The following is an 8,317-nucleotide window of genomic DNA, read 5'->3' on the forward strand; positions in this document are numbered from 1 at the left end:
GTAATTCCAAGAAAAACCTCACCACATTTCACCAGCAAAAACCCCAGTTTCCCTCCCCTGAAATCCATTTCCTGAAATGAAACATTTCCAAAATTATAGATTTGAGGACTGAATGGCAAAAAAAATTCTCAGACTTTAAACTTTACAAAATGATCCAATGTTGTTCAGTTCACACTCTGACTTAACATTCAGAAGTGGAATAAAAGCTCCAAATGGAAGTCGTTTTGCCGCACTACAATGAAAATTTAATACTGGGATGTTAGAAAAGTAGAATATTGCAAATATCTCGAGAGTCATTACTTAAAAAAAAAAAAACCCTGTGCAAGAATCTTTCTGCATTTAGAACCCTTACATTTGTGAACAGCTGCTTTTTGTTATAAAACTGAATAAAACTAAATGTCACAGTCCATTAGAAGATTGAAGGTTGAACACAAAACACAAGATTTAGTACCAAAAAAACCCCCAAAAAACCCAACAGGATCTGTCATCAAGTTTCTATATCTTAATCCAAAGCATAATGAATTACAAAATAAAAATACATAATAGGCAAATTTAAATAGGTAATAAATTGCATATTCAAATATACATATATTTCAATTTTGAATTTTGAATTGATAGCATTCTACAATTACATGTATTACAACAACACATCTGGAAAAACAGAGACAGACTGAATGTATTTCTGGCCATTGACATTTCTTATACTCGATGTATTTCACTGGTTTATATCTACCTTCCAGTCACCAAAGTGTGTGATCCCTGTTCCAAACTGTGAGTTCCTCGCAGACAGGAACCTCAGAAGCATATTATTCAACTAGCTTCCTTCATTTGTCCATCTATGATTCATCAATGATTTAGCAAATATTTCTTAATTGCCTCTTGTCTACCTGGCCCTGTAGGTAATACTGCAGTTGCAAAAATGGAGAAGACAGTTCGTGCCTCTGGGACCTCAGATTCCTGGGCTCAGGAAATGTTTAAATTGAATTGATTGGCTGTCTTCGTCTTACTGCGGCCCAAAGAGTTCTGAGTTACACAATCTACGGAACTCCAGCACTGTTGGCTGCCAATGTGGAAGGTAAAATAACACCTTATAAAATTCATCCCCTAAGAGGAAACTTATTCCTGTCTGCAGGGTTTGATTTGTGAAAGCATCTGGCACAAAGAGAAGCACTAAGTTTTGCATTCAGGGTGACAAAACTTGAAGTCCCTGCAGCGAATTAGTAAATTAGCATATGCGCTCATTTACCTGAGTTCCCCAGCCCAATTCGCTGCAGGAAAGTAAGCTTTTCTAAAGAGACACAATGGAAACAGACATCTGAACACACATGGCTTTCGCTTTGCAGACATCTGAACCTATTTCTGTCTTTGAGATCGCGTTTGAAATCCAAAGGATTGTGCTTCTAATCCAGGTGCATTCAGTGTCCCACGGTTACCGCAGGGGATGGCGGTACATTCTCCCCACACAGAACCTTTCCTTTAGCTGAATTATCTTTTAAGACACAGCTGGGCTGATGTCACAGGAAACAGAGCAGCAGCTCTTTGCTGAGCGAGGGAGTCACATCAGATTTAAAGGCAGAGATGAGAATTTGAGATGATGATGACTGTCTTGAGGTTGAAGTGATAAAGGTACAAAAGAAACATATACATTCTTACAGTCCAGTATTTTACAGTCTTCTTAAATATTCACCTGTTTAGTATCTTACAGTCTACCTGAGTATTTTAAGAGATATTTAATTTCTCATCTTTAATTGACCCAGAGGATAGAAGTGTTCTTTGGTCTCCCATAAACTTCAGTTACTTGCTCAAATTGTCTTTCTTCCACTAAGTTCATCAGTATAAGCTGGCTGAATTCTAACATCATTCAACGTTATTTCAACAGCATCTTATCAAGTGCCCACTCCATGCCAGGTCCTCTGGGCCGGCAGCATAGGAGGCAGCTGAGCACCTAGAAAGGGTTTCCATCAAAGACAGAACGAAGAATGAATAGAATGTATTAAGTGAAAAAGGTGAAATGTGAAATACGGGCAGTTCGGTCAGCATGTTCGAAGGTGTGAAAGAATGAAATATCACGGTGGGCAAGAAGGAAATATGAGTTGTTTGAATGGCTGGGACAGCAGGGAAAAAGCAGGCCTGGGTGGGGTTGGGGTGGGAGCTGGGACTTAATCCAACAGGTCTGAGCGCCAATCACTGTCCACGGGAGGGCTTGCTTCAGAGCCACTAAGGGGGATTTTTGTTTTTCAAAACGCAACAAAACTAATTTTTTTTTTTCTGGGCAGAACACCTAGTGATTCTGATTCAGAAGGTATAGGGTTGAGGCCCAGAAATGTTAATTTTTGGAAATATTTTCCAAGTGCCAGGTCAAGATGGTAGCCGCACACGAGACTTTGCCTCCCTCCGCCTTTTCCTCCGCAAACCCCATGGAAATTACGGTAGGAAGGACCGAGAGGAATTACCCACAACAGTGAGGACAGAAAAACTGCAAGAGGGCTAGAGCAAGTTAGAAAAAATAGAAACACAGCCTAAGCCGAAAGCCACCTCTGTGAGCTACGGCCCTCCACTGCGGACGGGGGTGGGAAAGGCTGCTGAGAAAGTCCGTTTCCGGCAAAGCTACAGAGAAGCCTCGAAACTGGTGTGCGTTGGAGTGGGTAATGGACAATGAATGTCACAGAAATAAAGTCGTGAGCAGAGTGTCTTGGAAACAGCTGAACCCTCCATGACCAACGCGTAAACTGGCAACCCAGCCCTTAACCACGTGGAAGAGATGCTCTTTGAAAGAAAGGTACTCGAGAAATCCAAGAGGTACTTTTCTAGCCTGCTTAAGTTCTCCCCAGCTGGGAGGATGGGGCCAGTGGGGGAGAGAAGCCTCCCCACATTTCCCTTGGGATCTTGGAAGTGAGACGGTCCCCACTCAGATTTCAGATGAAAGTGTTCTTGTCCTCTGGTATTGAGAATTTAAGTAGCTTTGGGGCCATGCAAAGAAAGGGGAAGGGGATTTCCTAATTTTTTCTTGAAAGTAAAAAACGTTGAATGTGCCTGTGTTGAGTGCCCTGGGCTCCACAGTGAGGTGTTGTGGCTCAGACCCTGGCTTTCTGTTCTTTCTTCCCCACACTCACGCTCGAAGCCACGTGGGTGTTTGTGCCTTTGGCTGGAATGAGGACCGTGAGTGTGGGGCAGGGGGGCCGGGGGAGAGCTGAACACCCACTTTGCGTGTGTCCCTAGTGAGTTTAATTCTGGTAGGTTCCGACCTCTTCTCTGGTTTTTTCAGAACCCTCTCCTGCTCACAAACTTGGCTCTATTTATCAATGAATAAGCCACTTTTCAGGGTACAGTCCGTGGAGGAAACAAGACAGCCCGGGGCCCCAGGCTGGTACCCCACAACGTCGGCACAAGCTCCGCCCACCCCCGTCTGTCTGCAATGGACCACTGACCCCGCCTCGTGGATTTCCAGCTCCAGCCTTGGGCTGCCCAGCAAAGAGAGCTGGTTGTTCGATCTGCCGTGGCATTCCATGTGGACACGTGCTTCATTGTCACATTTAAACACCCATCTTCTCTCTCTGGGGAGGGTCCCCAAGAAGGGGGGACCAATGGCACAAATTTTGTCTTCATACACCCTTTGCTTTTGAACCACCAGGTGCACAGGCATTGGCTTTAATGTCTGTCTGTAAAACTCAGCCCGAAAATTCAAAATACAATATAATCTCTCCACATGCGGAGAACACGCTTGTAAAGTGGTCCTTTTAGGAAAACCAGGGAAATGGCAGCACCTCCCCGTCCCTTCTGAGGCTGCCGCAGCCGCTGCTGCTACCTTGGTTACAGCGATGTGGGTTCTTAACAAGCTCTTAATTTGAATGGGCTGTTTATGTTCTGTTTACAGGAGGCAAACCGAGGGGTGACGTCCTCTGACCACAGGGGAGCTGGACTCAGTGAGTTCCTTTCTTTGCACTGAATATGCTTGAATGTGAATAGCTGGCAGTCCCTCAGAGCACCGATGTGAGTGATAAGAGCGCGCGTCAGTGCGAAGTACTTTGGACCCTGAGTGTCTCCATCCCTTCACACAGAGACCGATTACCCAGTTTTATAGACAAAAGCCCCCCTCCTGTAAGCTCAGGAGGGGGGCCTGGGTGTCAGAAGGACCACCCACTCCCATCAGTTGCCGAGGGCGCTAGCAGGTCTCCACTGAACTCGCCCCCCATGGAAGATGCTCCAAGCCCCAGGCCCACGTCTGCGGTCAGGAGCTACTGGATAACTTCAGAGCCTCACGTGGAATTGCTACCAGCATTCTCCTTCTCTCAGCTATTCACTGCTGACAACGGCCCACAAAATATATTTTACATCATGTCCCAGTACGCGTGTGCATGTAGGCTTGTGTGTGTGTGCATGACAGAAACTAAAGTCTTATAATGGTTACATGAAATCTCTCTGATACCTTCTGTTTCCAACAATGCTGATCATAGTCCGCTAAGCCAGTTTCATGACCTGCTACGGTCACTTTTTTGTGCCTAAAACAAAGCCTTCTAGTTTACGATTACGAGGCAAATGTACTGCATATTATGTAAACACAGGATTGGTACTCCACCCAGTGTTTCTCGAGTTTTTTCAACCAAGACTTAGGTTAGAAGTCACATGTTACACTGTGACCCTCTGTGCAGACGTGAAAGTGTTATAGAAACCATATCTGCCTTCGACAGGGGATACACTCTAATATTTGCTATTTTTCATTTATTTCATTTTTTTGAGTGCTGAGAATTCAAGAAATTGACGTCGTGAGCCCCAAGTGGAAAAATACGACTCTAACGTGAACGGACGAGTCCGTCAGTTCAATGTCCCTCCTGACAGAGACTCATAGGCGCAGGTGCTCTCAGCTGTAAGAAACATTTTTTACATGTGGACCAAAATGTGGCATCCGCACCTTGAAGGGCAAGCCAGGGCAATGGGAAAAGGACAGAAGCCCCCCACAACGTGAACACCGGTGTGACCGGCTACATCACACACATCTGTGCACCCACGAAGCCTGAGGTCAGCGCCGCAGGTAAGTGTGTGCTCCGGGTGTGGTCACTCGAAGATGAGGTCCCTGTGTGCATTCTCCGATCTCTGCTTCCTCCAGAGGCCACCCTTGGTCCCTCGCATTATATGTAAAAGAATATTTAGCAGAGGTCATTCAGTCCGCATTGTTTCTAAAACCACACCTGCCTGAGTAACCGCATCCCTCAGTCCTCCTGCGCTGCAGCAAGAGCTCATCCCCTCCATAGACGCTGCTGTCCACACCCGGGCCTGACCGCCACGCTCAGCAGTTTTAAAGGCGAAGTGTTTTTTTTTTTTTTTCAATCCACTGCAAGAAACCTTAATCCTCCATGGTTTTATGACTGCCTTTCTCAGAAGTGTATGACTTTCTCCTGAGCACAATGGCCACGTGCCTCTAACTTCCCTGTTGCTTCCCAGTGCTCCAGTGATGACTGCGCATCTGATATAAAGGTCAACGACAAAGACTTGTCGCCAAAGTAGGAACCGCCCAGGAGGATTCTGAGAGTCAGCACCCTCTGCAAGGTTAGCTGGGATAGAAGCTGATGTTCACAATACCCTCTGCTTTCCAGAGAGGACTCAGCCCAGGGAATCCAGAGAGGACTCAGCCCAGGGAACATTCCCCGTTGGCTAAGAGAGGGGATGAAATGAGATTGCACATAGGAGAGGCAGAGAGAGCTAAATTTGCTTATTAGGAAAAAGGAACATGGGACGGCACGATCAGGGAGGGAGTTAGAGATAAAACTGCCCCGGAAAAGTTTGCTCAAAAAAGGACTTGTGGGGGGAAATAAAACTCCAAAAGAAAAAAAAGCAGAGAATTTCTTTAGGTAATTCTATGAAGTTTTCCTGTGCAATGTATCCTTTTGTGCTAAGTTCTCTCTAAACCAGCAGTAAAATCAACGTGGTTTGTCTGCATTTGTAGGACCAGGTTCGGAGTCGGGGCGGGATGTGGGAAGCCTGAGTCTCGTCTCAAGGCGGGCTCAGAGTGAAATGGATGTTCCTTCACATTCAGGACTGAAAGGAGATGGATTTAGGGTAATCAATGGAAAATCAAATTTTTTAAAAAATGAAATAAGACAGAATCCCAGTTCATGTAGAGCACTGGAAGAGGCTGGAGAAAGACAATGGACAGATACGGTTTTTCTCCTTTTTTTTTTCTGCCGTCATGTAGGAAATACTTTCGGACACAGGTTCAAGCGTCACAGCTCCACGTGGGAGAGGCACTCAAAGCCCGCGGGCCCCAGCCCAGCAGGCAGAAGACAGGAAGAAGGGCAAGGAGGCTTGCTGGAGGGAGGACGGGAGGCGGGGGCAGAGAGTCTGTCAGCGAAACTTATTACCTCAGCTTGCACTTTGGTGAGAAAGTGTGCATTAATGCCCCATCTGCTGAGAAAACCCACCAGAGATTTCCAGCGATTCCAAGTGATGATAGGACCCGTGTTTTCATGTCCTCCCAGCTGCAGGGAAGGGGCCCCGCTTCTACGAGAGGAAAACCAATAGCCTCCCTAGGCTGCCTGATGATCCAGTGCTAATTTTCTAAGAGCAGAGGATAAAAATCACACCTCCGGGCACTAAGCCTTGGAGCACACACCTGTGCACTCCGCGGCCGCCTAAATGAGGTCCTGGGGATCTCAGCGCAACTCCCTCTGCGGCCGCCACGGAGCAACGAAATGTCCTTGACAAAATCGCCTCCTCTCCTGCTGTCATTCTTTCTCCAGCCTTAACGCCAAGGAGACACTCTCCCTCCCTCTCCTCTTGGAGGAAACGCTGTCAGCCCTCTTCTGTAAGGTTAGCCCTTCTCCATCTTTCCTAGACATCTTCACTTGATCTTCACCAAAGTCCTGGCCCATTTCGTTTCTTGGTTCTCATCTTCCAGAAACTCAGCATCATAGTGTGATGGTCTGAGGCTCCTTTCACTTGATTTCAAACTCCTTATCTTGACTTTTCTCCACCTGTTCTCTGCTTTCTTTGCTGGTTCCTTCTCCCTCTCCTGACTTTGGGGATGTCCCCAAAAGCTCTGTCCTTGACATCTCACTTCTTTTCCCTAAATTCTTACCCTGAATTCTCCTATTGTGGCTCTAACTATCACCTCTAATGGGAAAGCCCTCGAATTTTCATCATCACCATATGCACACTCAGCTAGAGGCTTTTCCATTTCATGGTTCCTACATCACACTGAATCTAATTGCTTCGCTCATAGTCCATAGGCCCCCAACCTGCAAACAGATCTCTTCTCCCTTGTTCTCTATCCCCTAATTACATCGCCTTTCCTTCTTCTGATCACAGGCAGCCGGAAATCACCAAACACTGCACATTCTTTTTAAAAAAACTTCTTTTATTAAACTATAGTTGATTTACAATATTGTGTTAGTTTTAGGTGTACAGCTTCAGATTCTTTTTCCATTATAGGTTATTATAAGATATTGAGTATAGTCCCCTGTGTTATACAGTAGGTCCTTGTTGTTTATCTACTTTGTATACAGCAGTGTGTATATGTTAATGTCAAATTCCTAATTTACCCTCCCCTTTCTCTCTTTCCCCTTTGGTAACCATAAGTTGGCTTTCTATGTCTGTGAGTCTATTTCTGTTTTGTAAATAAGTTCATTTGTGTCATTTTTTTAGATTGCACATAAGGGATATAAGTGATATCATATAATATCTGTCTTTCTTGGCCTGACTTATTTAACTTAGTATGATAACCTCTAGGTCCATCCATGTTGCTGCAAATGGCAATATTTCATTCTTTTTTATGGCTGAGTAATATTCCGATAGATAGATAGATAGATAGATAGATAGATAGATAGATAGATAGATATCACATCTTCTTTATCCAATTATCTGCTGATGGACACTTGGGTTTCTTCCACATCTTGGCTACTGTAAATACAGCTGCTATGAACACTGGGGTGCAGGTATCTTTCCAAATTAGAGTTTTCATCATTTCTGGATATATGCCCAGAATTAGGATTGCAGGATCGAATGGTAATTCTACTTTTAGTTTTTAAAGGAATCCCCATACTGGGATGTTGAGGTTGTTCAGAGAGGAAATTGAGCCAGAGACAGAAGTTTGTGAGTCTTCGATAATGATTTTTAAAGCCAGACCTGGATGAAATCATCAAAGGAGTGGGTAACAGAAAAGAGCTCCAAGGAGGACTCAGCCAGGGATATTTTAACATTAAGAAGCCTGGAAGATGCAGAATAACCAGCAAAAGAGATTAAGGAGAAACAACCAGTGAGATAAAATGAATAAATACATATGATGATCACATACGTTATACAGTGAGTGAACATGCATGCACCA

The sequence above is a fragment of the Camelus ferus genome, chromosome 35 (assembly GCF_009834535.1).
Source record: "Camelus ferus isolate YT-003-E chromosome 35, BCGSAC_Cfer_1.0, whole genome shotgun sequence".
Taxonomy (NCBI): Eukaryota; Metazoa; Chordata; class Mammalia; order Artiodactyla; family Camelidae; genus Camelus; species Camelus ferus.